Genomic DNA, 15,997 nt, shown 5'->3' on the forward strand with positions numbered 1-15,997 from the left:
CTTAGGATCCGGGTCCCGACATAAGCGTAGTACCATCCGTCGAGGTGGGCTTGGGAACCCTGTACACATCGTTTGGGAACATAGAGGAAACTTCGGCCGTACTTCCTTGTGGGTTTAGTCTCAAATAGGCGATAAACCTGGACTAGAGTCTTGTGTGGTTAGTTAGGTCGTGGCCGACACCCACGCCAGTGCTTCCGCTTGAAGGTTGCCGAGATGCACGACGTGCATATGGTGATAAGTGGTGGGAGCGTGTGTGAAGAAGTACACCCCTGCAGGGTAATCTAATCTATTTGAATAGCCGTGTCTGTGGATATGGACTACTTGGAAACTTATATGGTCATAGACAACTTGAATGGATGCTATAAAATATTCAAGATAAGTGCGAGTGCTACGGATGGCCTTCTCGTAGGGAGACGAGAGTGGATCCATTTTGGTGTATTGAATTGGTGAATAGATGGACTCGTGTGCGCTATCCCACCTCAAAGAAAGTACTTGTAGTCGTAGTATAGGTTAGCCAAGAGTCAAAGCTGGTTTGCTGCAATTAAACTCCAAAACCCCTTCATTGATACTGATGCATATATAGATAGTTCTGATGTAAGTCTTGCTGAGTACCTTTGTACTCACGATTGCTTTATTTATGTTTTTGAAGAGAAGATTTTAGTCTCATTAAATGTTTCAACGCGATGTGATCGATGTTGACCGGAATAGCTTGGGAATCCCAGATAGAGGTCTGGTTCCTTTGGTAGGGTCGTTGTAGCTTTTCAGGCTCCTCCACCCACTTTTAGTAGATGTCTGTACCCAGACATGTTATGCTTCCGCTTGATGTTTGTATGACTTGAGTGTCGGGTCACGAGACCCCTGTTTGTAATATCATACTATGATGACTATTATGAGTCTCTAACAGAAGCTTGAGTCATAGAGTTATGTTGTGATGCCATGTTGTATCTACACATATCGTGCATATTGTGTGTATGTTATGAAATGCATTATATGTGTGGGATTCAAGACCTAGTTGTGTGCCTTTAGTAGCACTCTTTATGGGGAAATGCCTCTTTGTGCTTCCACCGAGCTTTGGTAGCTTGCTACTGTTCCGGACACATTGATTGACCGACATGTATCCTTCTTTGCTGCTGTGTCTGTCCCTTCGAGGAAATGCCACGTGGTGTAATAGACTCCTTGCAGCTTGCTACGAGTCGTCTACACACGCTGATGACCGACACCTGCTTTGCTGGGTTATGTATGGATGTCCCTGTACGGATGCACCAGTTGGGTTTATAACTAGTGATGTCGACCCGGGTTCTTGTCGTTTGAATTCTAGCGACACATTCATATACGTGAGCCAAAAGACGCAAACGGTCCCCGCCAAGTTAAGGTGGCAGCCGTGGAGTTTACCATGCATGAGGCCGCAAAGTGATGTGATGTGTTACAGGCTGGGTTCTTATGATTTAGGATCAGGGTTCCAACAGACGTGGACCTGCACACACAACAAATAACTTTGCTCCCAACGAGTACAGAGAGGTTGTCAATCTCTCCGGCCTTGTAGTTTCCAAAGGATCAAAACACAAGCGGAAATAGTGATAGTGATTGCAACGGAAAAGTAAATAAAGCAGTAAATGGTGCAGGTGTAAACAGTGGTGGTAATATGGACCTGAGTCACATGATGTTCACTAGTGATGTCCCTCTCCCAAAAGACGATAAACAACTATGCTAGGGTAAAAATATTACGGCTAGGAAACTGACAGAATTATAAATGCACCGCAATGCTAATCATGCTACTAGAAAGTTAGAGGCTCAAAAGTAATGGGCAGTACGCCAAGACAAGTACAATGTTTATTCAAGAGCATCTACTTACTAATAATCCACCTTGAGATATCTAACGAGAACATCTCGCTGGTATTAAGTTACGAGCCCCACCCAAAGTGTAAACTGAAAGCAATGGGCAACTGCATTAACAAACTTTGCGTAAGGTAAACAATCCTTGCAACCGCGGTCACAAGCACCGTTGTTTTCTCCCTGGTGGCAACAACACATCCCCTAGTCTCATGTTCTGCTGGTATTAAGTTACGAGCCCCACCCAAAGTGTAAACTCAAAGCAATGGGCAACTGCATTAACGAACTTTGCGTAAGGTAAACAATCCTTGCAACCGCGGTCACAAGCACCGTTGTTTTCTCCCTGGTGGCAACAGCACATCCCCTAGTCTCATGTTTCTGTCACTCAAGCTAGACATCACGGGGCATGAACCCACAATCATGCATAACGCTCCCTCTTGGAGTTACAATCTACTACTCAGCCAAAGCAATAAAAAGCAACAGAGAACATGCATGAATTACCTAAGAACATAATATAAAAGAATAAACAAATATATAACTCATCACAATTTGAACATAATCTCATAATCCATCGGATCCCAGCAAACCGAGAATAGCAATAGCAGGAAAATTACATATATGCCTTGATCATGTAGGACATCTCACAAGGGCTAATAACTGAAGCAGAAGATTGGAGAGAAGACATCACATAGATACTGGTCATGGATTCATGGTCTAAGGAGGACTACTCACGGCACGTCCAGGAAGCATCCATGATGGTGGAGAAGCTCCCTGAGGTCAATTCTCCCTACGGCAGGGTGCCGGGAAGAGGTCTTCTGACGCTCCCGATCTCGGAAGCGCTGCGTGATGTCAGTTGTGCTTCCCTTGCAACGGCGCGAAGAATAGTCGTGTCAACGGCACCAGGAATCCTTCAGCTGCGGCTACGCCTTAAGGGACTTCCTAGGCAAGTATGCAAAGGATTTCCCCCGTGGCCTTGGAGCCTTGTGTTGGTGTTCCCTCGAAGTGGAAAGGGTGATATAGCACAACGGTGGTAAGTATTTCCCTCAGTTTGAGAACCAAGGTATCAATCCAGTGGAGGAGTATCACAAGATCCTGCACAAACACAAAAGCTTGCTCCCAACTCTACGAAGGGGTTGTCAATCCCTTATAGATTGTTCGCCAAGTGAGAACTGAAAGCAACAAAGTAACAAAGCAAAGTAAAAGCGGAGGTGTAAACGATGGATGTGAATAGACCCGGGGGTCGTAGTGTTTACTAGTGGCTTCTCTCATGAAAGCAAGTAGACGGTGGGTGAACAAATTACTGTCGAGCAATTGATAGAACCGCACAAAGTCGGGACGATATCTATGGCAATGATTATATCTATAGGCATCATGTCCAAAAAAATTAGACCGATACTTTCTGCATCTACTACTATTACTCCACACGTCGACCGCTATCCAGCATGCATCTAGTGTATTAAGTCCATAAGAACAGAGTAACGCCTTAAGCAAGATGAGATGATGTAGAGGGATAATCTCAAACCAATGATGAAAACCCCATCTTTTTACCCTTGATGGCAACTACTTAATGTGTGCCTTGCTGCCCCTACTGTCACCGGGAAAGGTCACCACATGGTAGAACCCAAAACCAAGCACTTCTCCCATTGCAAGAATCATAGATCTAGTTGGCCAAACAAAACCCAAGACTCGGAGAGACCTACAAGGATATCTAATCATGCATAAAAGAAATCAGCAAAGACTCAAATATATATCATAAATAATCTGATCACAAATCCACAATTCATTGGATCTCGACAAACACACCACCAAAGAAGATTACATCGTATAGATCTCCACGAAGTTCATGGAGAACTTTGTATTGAAGATCCAAGAGAGAGAAGAAGCCATCTAACTACTAACTACGGACCCGTAGGTCTCAAGTGAACTACTCACGAGTCATTGGAGGGGCGATGATGATGATGAAGAAGCCCTCCAACTCCAAAGTCCCCTCTGGCAGGGCGCCGGGAAGGGTCTCCAGATGAGATCTCGCGGAAACGGAAGCTTGCGGCGGCAGAAAAGTATTTTCGAGGCTCCCCTGATTTTTTGCTGAATTTTTAGGAATATATAGGCCAAGGATCTAGGTCAGGGGGGGGGGGGCCAGGGAGGCCACAAGCCCTGACACCACCGCCTCCCCCCTGGTGGTGGAGTGGGAGCTTGTGGGCTCCGTGGAGCCCACCTGGCTTGGCCTAGAGGTCCCGTGATCTTCTTCCGTTTGGGAAAAAATCATTTCGGTGTTTTTATTCCGTTTGGACTCCGTTCCAAAATCAGATCTGAAAAGAGTCAAAAACACAGAAAAACAGGAACTCGCACTTGGCACTGAATTAATAAGTTAGTCCCAAAAAGGATATAAAAGGTACATAAAACATCCAAAGATGACAAGATAACAACGTGAAACCATCAAAAATTATAGATACATTTGATACGTATCAAGCATCCCCAAGCTTAACTCGTGCTCGTCCTCGAGTAGGGAAGTGATAAAGAATGAATTTTTTATGCTTTCATGCTACCTAGCATAGGTGTCCTTTGTAATTCCTCTTATGTGACGTGAAGGTTCAGATCCATTAGATTCAAAACAATAGTTTGGTATTGACGTGGAAACAATAATAATTCAAGCAAACTAGCAAGGTAATCATGAACTTTCAAAATAACAAGGCCAATAGAAAGTTATCCCTACAAAAGCATATAGTATGGCTATGCTCTATCATCATTGCGCAACGAATTTAAATCATGCACAGCCCCGGTATTGGCCAAGTAATTGTTTCACACCTTTACATTCTCAAACCTTTTCAACTCTCACGCAATACATGAGCGTGAGGCATGGTTATAGCACTATAGATGGTGTGGAATGTGGTGGAGGTTGCAAGACAAAAAAGGAGAAGATAGTCACATTAACTAGGCATATCAATGAGCTGTGGAGATGCTCATCAATAGATATCAATGTGAATGAGTAGGGATTGCCATACAAATGATGCACTAGAGCTACAAGTATGTGAAAGCTCTTAAATAAAACTAGTGGGTGTGCATCCAACTTGCTTGCTCACGAAGACCTAACTCAATTTTGAGGAAGCCTATCATTGGAATATACAAGCCAAGTTATATAATGAAAATTTCCCACTAGCTATATGGTGGTGACAAAACGAGAGACTCTCAATCATGAAGATCATGGTGCTTAAAATGCACAAGTGTGGAAAAAGTTGTAGCATTGTCCCTTCTCTCTTTTCCTCTCATTTTTTGGTGGGATCTTTGGCCTCTTTTATTTTATTTTGGTGGGATTCTTTGGCCTATTTTTTTTTCCTCACATGGGACAATGCTCCATTAATGATGATCATCACACTTTCAACTCAAAACTTAGAGCAACTATGACTCTATATGGAATGCCTTCGGTAGTGTACCGTGGCAATGATCTAGCATGGCATAGACATCAATGGAAACATCATGCTAGCTATCTTACGATCATGCAATGGCAATGTAGACGTGGTGGAACATGTCATGGTGGTAGGTGCATGGCAATATATCTCGAAATGACTTTGAAAAAGCCAAAGTAGGTAGGTATGGTGGCTGTTTTGAGGGAGGCTAATGGTGGGTTTTGTGCACCGCTGAAAGTTGCATGGCACTAAGAAGATAGTGATGGTGGTAGGTGAAAGTGCATCTAAACCATGGACTCAACATTAGTCATGAAGAACTCATATACTTGTTGCAAAAGTTTTATTAGTAATCGAAACAAAGCATTCAACGCATACTCCTAGGGGAAGGGTTGGTAGGTATAAACCATCGCGCGATCCCAACCGCCACGCAAAGGATTACAATCAATATACTAATCATGCTCAGATTTCATCACATAGCGGTTCACCATACGTGCATGCTACGGGAATCACTAACTTCACCACAAGTATTTCCAGATCCACAACACCTTACTAGCATGACTTCAATATTACCATAACCACACTTCAAAACTAATTGAGATGAATCAAACTTCTCTAACTATTCAATGCACATGAATGTGGTAGTTTTCGTATCCCTTTGGATAACTACCCCTTTTGAGACTACTTTCAAAGCATAGATCAACTACCAAGCCACGCACCGCTGCGCTCTGAAAGATATAAGTGAAGCACATGTGAGCTGAATTGTCTACCAAAAGATATAAGTGAAGCTCGACAAAATCATGGTGTGTGCATGTATCTCTCTCTTGGTGTGCAGCAAGGATGATTGTGACACAACACAAATAAAATACTCCTACGATACAAGATTCTCCAAGCAAAAACACATAACATGTGGTGAATAAAAATATAGCCCCAAGTAACGTTACCGATAGATTGAAGACGAGAGAGGGGATGCCTTCCCGGGGCATCCCCAAGCTTAGGGTTTTATGGCATCCTTGAATCTCTTGGGGTGCCTTGGGCATCCCAAGCTTGAGCTCTTGCCACTCTTTATCTCTTTGTCCATAAGAACTTCACCCAAAACTTGAAAACTTCACAACACGAAAATTAAACAGAAACTCGTGATAACATTAGTACAAGAAAGCAAACCACGGCTTCCTTAGGTACTGTAGCAAAATTAAATTCTACTTGTGCTGATGTTGGGTTACTGTACTTTCAATCTTCCATGGCTAATACCCCCCCCCCCGATACTATCCATAGTTTCATCAAAATAAGCAACCAACACAACAAAAACAGAATCTGTTAACAACAGACCAGTCTGTAGCAATCTGTATATTTCGTATACCTGTGTTACTTCAACAATTCTAAAAAATTACGACAGTCTGAACAATTTGTGTAGTAATCAGCAACAAAAAGAATCAACTCAAAAGCTCTTACATAAAAAAAACGAAAATTCTTTTCGTGAGCAGAAAGTTTCTGTCTTTTCCAGCATGACCAAACGATCATCCCCAAGACTAATCATAACGGTTTTGCTTGGCACAAACGCAAAAAAGAAACACAAAAAACACAATGATAACAGAATTATGAAAGTGTGGAAAACACAAAACAGAAAAAAAGGATAGATTCGTTGGGTTGCCTCCCAACAAGCGCTTTTGTTTAACGCCCTTAGCTAGGCAAAAAGTGATGAAATCACGTATAGTCATCTTTGGTGCTCAAACCATAAGTAGCCCTTATCATAGATTCATAAGGCAATCTTATTTTCTTTCTAGGAAAGAGCTCCATGCCCTTCTTTAAAGGAAATTTAAATCTAATATTCCCTAACTTCATATCGTTGATAGCACCAATAGTCCTTAGGAAAGGTCTACCAAAAATAATGGGATATGAAGGATTGCAATCTATGTCAAGTACAATGAAATCCACGGGTAGATAGTTCTTATTTGCAACAATAAGAACATCATCGATCCTTCCCATGGGTTTCTTGACAGTAGAATCCGCAAGATGCAAATTAAGAGAACACTCTTCAATCTCATGAAAACCAAGAATATCACATAAAGACTTTGGCATCGCGGAAACAATAGCACCCAAATCACACAAAGCATTGAACTCATAGTTCTTGATTTTGATTTTGATAGTAGGTTCCCACTCATCATGAAGTTTTCTAGGTATAGAGACTTCTAGTTCGAGCTTCTCTTCAAGAGATTTCATCATAGCATCTACGATATGCGCGGTAAAGGCTTTGCTTTGGCTATAAGCATGTGGTGAGTTTGCAATGGATTGCATCAAAGAAATGCATTCAAACAAGGAGCAATTATCATAATTGAATTCCTTGAAATCCAAAGTGGGAGTTTCATTACTACCCAAAATTTTGACTTCTTCTACTCCACTCTCCACACCTTTATTATCAAGATAGGTGGACTTCGAATCATTGGGGGGTTTTTCAACAAAAGTGGATTCATATCCAGCCCCTACATAAGTAGGTTTGACACGCGAAAACAAAGATGCAAGAGGAGACACACCAAGTACTTTAAGATCTTCGTGATTTGCATCACTAGAACGCACCCTTTTAAACCATTCATGTCTAGCGCGAATTTGGGCGGTTCTTTCTTTGCTCTCATTCATGCAGATACACATAGCTTTCAAAGTTTCATCCAAGTTGACCTTGGGAGGAGCGCATCTAACTTTCAAAGCATCAATATCACAAGACATCCTATCAACGCTTTTAGCCAAATCGTCTATTTTGAGTAGTTTTTCCTCTATGGACGCATTGAAAATCTTTTGAGAGTTGATGAACTGTTTGATATTACTCTCTAAATCAGAGGGTAATTTGTTGTGATTTCCCTAAGTGTTGTTGTAGGAATTTCCACAATTGTTAGAGGAGTTACCAGGAAAAGGCCTAGGAACATAGTTTCCTCTAAAAGCATTATTGTTGCCAAAATTGTTCCTACCAACAAAATTCACGTCCAAACTAGCGTTGCTACTCTCAATCAAAGAAGATAGTGACATGCCATTAGGATCTACAGTAGCGTTTCTACTAGCAACCAAATTCATCAACTCGTCCATCTTAGCACTAAGCGTGCTAATGTCTTCTATAATGTGCACCTTTTTGCTAGCAGGCGACCTTTCAGTGTGCCCCTGAGAGTAGTTGGTCATGATATTGTCTAGGAGTTTTGTAGCGTCTCCTAATGTGATTTCCATGAACGTTCCACCTCAGGCGGAGTCCAAGATATTGTGAGCAGCGAAATTCAAACCAGCGTAAAAGATTTGTATAATCATCCACAAACTCAAGCCAAGAGCGGTACAATTTCTAATCATAAGCTTCATCCCCTCCCAAGATTGTGTAATGTGTTCAAGATCAAGTTTCTTGAAATTCATGATATCGTTACATAAGGAGATGATCTTAGCCGGCGGAAAATACTTGGATATGTAAGCATCTTTGCACTTATCCCAAGAATCGATACTATTTTTAGGCAAAGAAGAAAACCAAGTTTCAACTTAATCACGTCATTATCCACATCTCTTTTCTTTTGCATATCACAAAGCTCAATGAAGGTATTGAGATGGGATGCGGCATCTTCACTAGGAAGGCCAGAGAATTGCTCTTTCATAACAAGATTCAGCAAAGCTGCGTTGATTTCAGATGATTCCGCACTAGTGGCGGGAGCAATCGGAGTACTAATAAAATCATTATTATTAGTGCTCGAGAAGTCGCAAAGTTTGGTGTTTTCAGCCATGATGACTTCAACAAACAAACAAGCACACAAGCAAGCGAGAAAACCGGCAAAGGCAAAAGAAATCGGCGAAGGAGAAAGGCAAATGGAAATGGCAAATGTGAAGTGGGGGAGAGGAAAATGAGAGGCAACTGGCAACAAAACTAAATGCAAGAGATGAGTTTGTGAGACCTACTTGGATAGATCTTGATTTCTCCTCCCCGGCAACGGCGCCAGAAATACTTCTGATGTCAGCTATGCTTCCCTTGCAACGGAGCCAAGAATAGTCGTGTCGACGGCACCAGGAATCCTTCAGCTGCGGCTACGCCTTAAAGGACTTCCTAGGAAAGTAAGCAAAGGATTTCCCCCGTGGCCTTGGAGCCTTGCGTTGGTGTTCCCTCGAAGCGGAAAGGGTGATGTTGCACAACGGTGGTAAGTATTTCCCTCAGTTTGAGAACCAAGGTATCAATCCAGTGGAGGAGTATCACAAGATCCTGCACAAACACAAAAGCTTGCTCCCAACGCTATGAAGGGGTTGTCAATCCCTTATAGATTGTTCACCATGTGAGAACTGAAAGCAACAAAGTAAAAAAGCAAAGTAAAAGCGGAGGTGTAAACGATGGATGTGAATAGACCCGGGGGCCGTAGTGTTTACTAGTGGCTTCTCTCATGAAAGCAAGTAGACGGTGGGTGAACAAATTACTGTCGAGCAATTGATAGAACCGCACAAAGTCGTGACGATATCTATGGCAATGATTATATCTATAGGCATCACGTCCAAAACAAGTAGACCGATACTTTCTGCATCTACTACTATTACTCCACACGTCGACCGCTATCCAGCATGCATCTAGTGTATTAAGTCCATAAGAACAGAGTAACGCCTTAAGTAAGATGACCTGATGTAGAGGGATAATCTCAAACCAATGATGAAAACCCCATCTTTTTACCCTTGATGGCAACTACTTAATGTGTGCCTTGCTGCCCCTACTGTCACTGGGAAAGGTCACCACATGGTAGAACCCCAAACCAAGCACTTCTCCCATTGCAAGAATCATAGATCTAGTTGGCCAAACAAAACCCAAGACTCGGAGAGACTTACAAGGATATCAAATCATGCATAAAAGAAATCAGCAAAGACTCAAATATATATCATAGATAATCTGATCACAAATCCACAATTCATCGGATCTCGACAAACACACCGCTAAAGAAGATTACATCGGATAGATCGCCATGAAGATCATGGAGAACTTTGTATTGAAGATCCAAGAGAGAGAAGAAGCCATCTAGCTACTAACTACGGACCCGTAGGTCTCAAGTGAACTACTCACGATTCATTGGAGGGGTGATGATGATGATGAAGAAGCCCTCCAACTCCAAAGTCACCTCCGGCAGGGCGTCGGGAAGGGTCTCCACATGAGATCTCACGGAAACGGAAGCTTGCGGCGGAGGAAAAGTATTTTCGAGGCTCCCCTGATTTTTTGCTGAATTTTTGGGAATATATAGGCCAAGGATCTAGGTCAGGGGGCGGCCAGGGAGGCCACAAGCCCTGACACCGCCGCCTCCCCCCTGGTGGTGTGGTGGGAGCTTGTGGGTTCCCTGGAGCCCACCTGGCTTGGCCCAGAGGCCCCCTCATCTTCTTCCGTTTGGGAAAAAAATCATTTCGGGGTTTTTATTCCGTTTGGACTCCGTTCCAAAATCAGATCTGAAAAGAGTCAAAAACGCAGAAAAAACACGAACTGGCACTTGGCACTTAATTAATAAGTTAGTCCCGAAAAAGATATAAAAGGTACATAAAACATCCAAAGATTACAAGATAACAGCGTGAAACCATCAAAAATTATAGATACGTTTGAGACGTATCAGTGCGGCGGTGGATCGATGCAGAAATTCGTGATTCTGGATATGATGGAAGGGTTTTCGGTCGGAGTGGTAAATATAGGCCGAAGGAGGGCACAAAAGGACGTGGGACCCACCCAGGCGACATGTGGGCATGACCAGGGGCCATGCCGCGCAGGGAGGCCGCCTGGGCAGCTCGTGGCTCCCCTCCGGCCCATCTTTGTGCTTCGTGAAGCTTCCGTCACGCTGATTTTTTTATATTTTTCTCGAGAATTTTGGGACTTTGTAAATTTGGGTAAAAGTCCTTGCAAAAAAGACATCAGCAGACAAAAACTGGCACTGGGTGCACTGAGTTAGTAGGTTCGTCCAAATATGTCTAAAAAGGTATGAAAGTGTGGCAAAATATATAACAATGTCACCCAAAAGATCATGGAACAAACATAAATTATAGATACATTTGGGACGTATCAACACGCTAAGCACGTGACACAATGCTTCTTCATAACCGACCCGACCAATCCCAGCCGAGTTGTCGTGAGGATATGCAAAAGTAACATCGTCAGAATGGATGGAGTCGCCAACGAGGAAGACTACGACCAATACGGCAATCCGATGAGGGAAGATGATGATGACGATGAAGCATACGTGAAAAGAAGAATCAAGACTACATTACCTAAGAAAGATCGTACTCCATGGTATCGGAAAAGAAGAATCAACACAACGAACAAGAAAGGAAAGAAGCTCAATGTGAAATGTCTTCGACGCAGCTGAGAAACAATAATTTATATATATGTATGTATATTGTGATTAAAATAATCATTTATATATGCATGTATTTTGTGTACTTGGTTCTCGTAATATTCGCGAAGTGTGGCCGGGAGGGAGACGTCCTCGTCGTCGACTGCGTGCGAGGCCGTCGGGATAAAAACCAAAAGGAGAAAACAATACATAATAAAAAAAAGTAAACAGAAAAGGAAAGGAAAATAATAAAAAAGAAAAGAAAAATAATAAAAATAAAAAGTAATTAAGAAAAATAATAATAAGGAAAAACAATAAAGATAATAATGTTATCAGTAGCGCTGGAACCAATCCAGCGCTACTGCTAAGTTAGCAGTAGCGCTGGAAAACCCACATCGGTACTCCTAACTATTCTAGGGCATTTAGAAGTAGTGCTAGACTAGAACCAGCGCTATTACTAAGTTAGAAGTAGCGCTATCCTAAATCCAGCGCTACTTATATTGTTACTTAACTGACCCAGAATTTTCCTCTCCGTCCACTCCCTCCACTCATGCCTCTTCTTCCTCCCGCTCCTGCAGTCGCCGCCGGATGCCGCCTCCCCCTCCTGTAGTATCCGCCGTAGCCACCCCTCCTGCAGTCGTCGCCGCCGCCGCTGAATGCCGACACCCCTCTCTCCCGCTTCCGGTAACCCCTGCCCCTCTCTCCCGCTGGTAACCTACTGTCGTTGAAGAAGAGGAGGAGAGGAAGAAGAGGAGGAGGAGAGGAAGCAGAGGAGGAGGAGAACAAGAGGAGGAGGAAAGGAAGAATAGGAAGGAGAGGAAGAAGAGGAAAGAGGGGAAGAATACGAGGAGGAGAAGAGGAAGGAGAGGAAGACGAGGAGGAAAAGAAGAAGAAGAAGGAGAAGAAGAAGAGGAAGAAGATGAGGAGGAAGGAGAGGAAATTTTGTTTCAGCTTAATTCTGTTTTTTTTGTTAGTATTATTAGGGTTAGTAATATTTTGAATTAGGTTTTAGGTTAATTATGTTTTAGAATTATTAGAGGAAGATGGGGAGAGGAAGAAAAGGAGGAAAAGTAGAAGAAGAAGGAGAATAAGAAGAGGAGGGGAGGGGAAGAAGAGGAGAAGTAGAAGAAAAATAGGAGAATTAGAAGAGGATAAGAAAAGAAGAGGAGGAGGAGAAGAAAGAAGAGGAGGAGGAGAAAAAAAGAGGAGGAGGAGAGGAAGAAGAGGAGGAGGAGAAGAAGAGGAGGAGAGGAAGAGGAGGAGAAGAAGAGGAGGCGGGGAGGGGATTTCTATTTTTTGTGTGTGTCATTTAATTGCTATTGTTATTACGAAATCCAATGTGCTCCATTTGTGCTAAGTTTGTGGCAAGTATTGTCGGAATGACTGAGTGTCCTATGTTTTGCCGGAATGTTGATTCATTTCCGTTCCGGCAAATTTCAGGCGCTCCATATGTCCTCTTTTTAGCAAAGGTCATGCCGAAGCAAAGGTCATGCCGAAATTTACCGTGAATTTCGGCATGACTAGTGCTAGAAACTAGGACATATGGAGTGCCCTAGAATTTTCGAAAATGGGAATGAAGAGGAGAAGTAGAGGAAAAATAGAAGAAGAGGAGAAGTAGAAGAAAAATAGGAGAAGTAGAAGATGAAGAAGAGGAAGAAGAGGAGGAGAGAAAGAAGAGGAGGAAGGAGAGGGAATTATATTTTTTAGGTCAATTCTGTTTTTAGAATTATTTAGGTTTTTTTTTAGAATTATTTAGGTTAATTCTGTTTATAAATGACATGAACTATTATAATAGATCCCTTTTTATTATTTATATTATTCGGCCTAGAATTAAACTATTATAATTGAATACTCGTAGGAAATTAATATGTCTAGCCACGACGAAGCCGGGGGTTCTCGTTGCGCGGGAGATGACCATTTTCAAGAAGCACATGAATATTTCAATTACGTGGACTAATGCAAGCCACGGACGCAGGGTGGCAGTGAGACCAACCCCGACACCGACGCTGGCACCACCACCGACAGTGGCACCGGCACCGGCACCGGCATCGCCCCCAAGTCCGGCGACGATGCTGACTTAGTCGATGAAGGACTGAAGACGAAGAGGGCAAGAAAACCAAATGAGCTCGGCACCGGACAAATCGTGGTCAAGCGATGCACCCCACAAAATTAGAGCGAATGGAGCCGGAGAAAGCGCGCAAGTGCTACGGCAATCAACTAGGATGCATCCTTAGGGAAACCGCCAACATCAACGATGAAAAGTTGAAGAAGATACCACATATGGAGAAAACGATCCTAACGAAGTTGCACAACAGGTTCATGTTCCCCGGTCGGGATGAAGAGGTAGAACATCCATGGAATGACGAGAACATGACAAAGATAAACAACAAGGCAATGGTGACGTTCACCAACACCTTGTCCGCGTGGAAAGTACGGGTGAAAAAAGCCATTCTAAAGAATGAACCGTGGTCCAAGATTCATGCTGACAATCCTTCAATAACGGAAGAGGACTTTGAAAAATTCAACGACACTTGCACTACAGAAGAAACCCAGCAAAAGTCGGAGAAAATGAAGGTGCTCCAAGCCAGGAACACGCCTGCCCAACGCCTCGGAAGCCGTGGATACGACGGGAAGAGGAGCACATGGGCCAAGGAGGACGCCGGACATGAAAGTTTATTGGTAATTGTTGTATTACCACCTTATATTAATTAGCTTCTAATTAATTCGACAATAAGTTTTGTCACATTTGTAAACCATCCACGTTCCTTCTGCAGAAAGAGCAACACCAAAAGGCAGCCGAAAGCGACGAGTCGTCTCAATCGTCGACGAGGCCCAAGTGGGACAACCCGTTCAGCCGGGCCCTGAACACACTGAAAAATGTCTCGGTGGACAAACCTCCATCAGGTGGACGTGTGCACAGCGTCAAAGATGGCGCCTCGTGGAAGAAATGCTACCACGAGAGGTCGGGGGAAAGAAAGAAGAGATGGGAGCATACTCAACTGACCATCGACGAGAAGGTCGCGCGACGGTCGATCAGACCAAAGAAGATTTGACCAAGGTAGTCGACGATAAGGTCAATGCAGCTGTGGCAGCTTCCTTGGGCCAATTGGTTCCGGTAGTTTTTGAATATGTGATACGTCTCCAACGTATCTATAATTTTTGATGGTTTCATGCTATTATCTTGTCAAACTTTGGATGTTTTGCATGCCTTCTATATATTTTTTGGGACTAACTTATTAACTTAGTGCCAAGTGCCAGTTCCTGTTTTTTCCATGTTTTTGACCCCTTCCAGAGGAGGATTTTGAACGGAGTCCAAACGGAATGAAACTCCAAAAAAGATTTTTTCTGGAACAGAAAAAGATCGAACATCCGAAGAATCAGGGCATGGGGCCACCAGGGACCCCACAAGCCCTCATGGCGCGGCCAGGGGGGCCGCTGCCCCCTGGCTTGTGGGCTCCCTGAGGCCCCTTTGCCCTAGGTTTTGCGCCTATATATCCCCAAAAATTCCACAAAAAATCAGGAGATCATCGAAAGTACTTTTCCGCCGCCGCAAGCTTCTGTCTCCGCAAGATCCCATCTGGGGCACGTTCTGGTGCCCTGCCGGAGGGGGGATTCAGATACAGAGGGATTCTTCATCAACACCATGACCTCTCCAATGATGCGTGAGTAGTTCACCATAGACCTACGGGTCCATAGCTAGTAACTAGATGGCTTCTTCTCTCTCTTGGATCTTCAATACAAAGTTCTCCATGATCTTCATGGAGATCTATCCGATGTAATCTTCTTTTCCGGTGTGTTTGTCGAGATACGATGAATTGTGGATTTATGATCAGATTATCTATGAATCTTATTTGAGATTCTTCTGATCTCTCTTATGCATGATTTCATATCCTTGTAATTCTCTTCGAGTTGTGGGTTTTGTTTGGCCAACTAGATCTATGATTCTTGCAATGGGAGAAGTGCTTGGTTTTGGGTTCATACCGTGCGGTGACCTCACCCAGTGACAGAAGGGGTAGCGAGGCACGCATCATGTTATTCCCATCAAGGGTAAAAAGATGGGGTTTTCATCATTGGTTTGAGATTATCCCTCTACATCATGTCATCTTGCTTAAGGCGTTACTCTGTTCGTCATGAACTCAATACAATAGATGCATGCTGGATAGCGGTTGATGTGTGGAGTAATAGTAGTAGATGCAGAAAGTATCGGTCTACTTGTCTCGGACGTGATGCCTATATGTATGACCATTGCCTTAGATATCGTCATGACTTTGCGCGGTTCTATCAATTGCTCGACAGCAATTTGTTCACCCACCGTGATATTTGCTATTTTGAGAGAAGCCTCTAGTGAACACTGATCTGCAATCTCTGGCGTTAGATAGACGAATGCTTATGACAACAAACCTTCTCCTGCAACGGCACCAGAAGAATGATGCTAGCACTCCCCGGCAATGAAACTGGAAGAAT

This window comes from Hordeum vulgare, chromosome 1H (genome assembly GCF_904849725.1).
Source record: "Hordeum vulgare subsp. vulgare chromosome 1H, MorexV3_pseudomolecules_assembly, whole genome shotgun sequence".
In the NCBI taxonomy this organism is placed as follows: Eukaryota; Viridiplantae; Streptophyta; class Magnoliopsida; order Poales; family Poaceae; genus Hordeum; species Hordeum vulgare.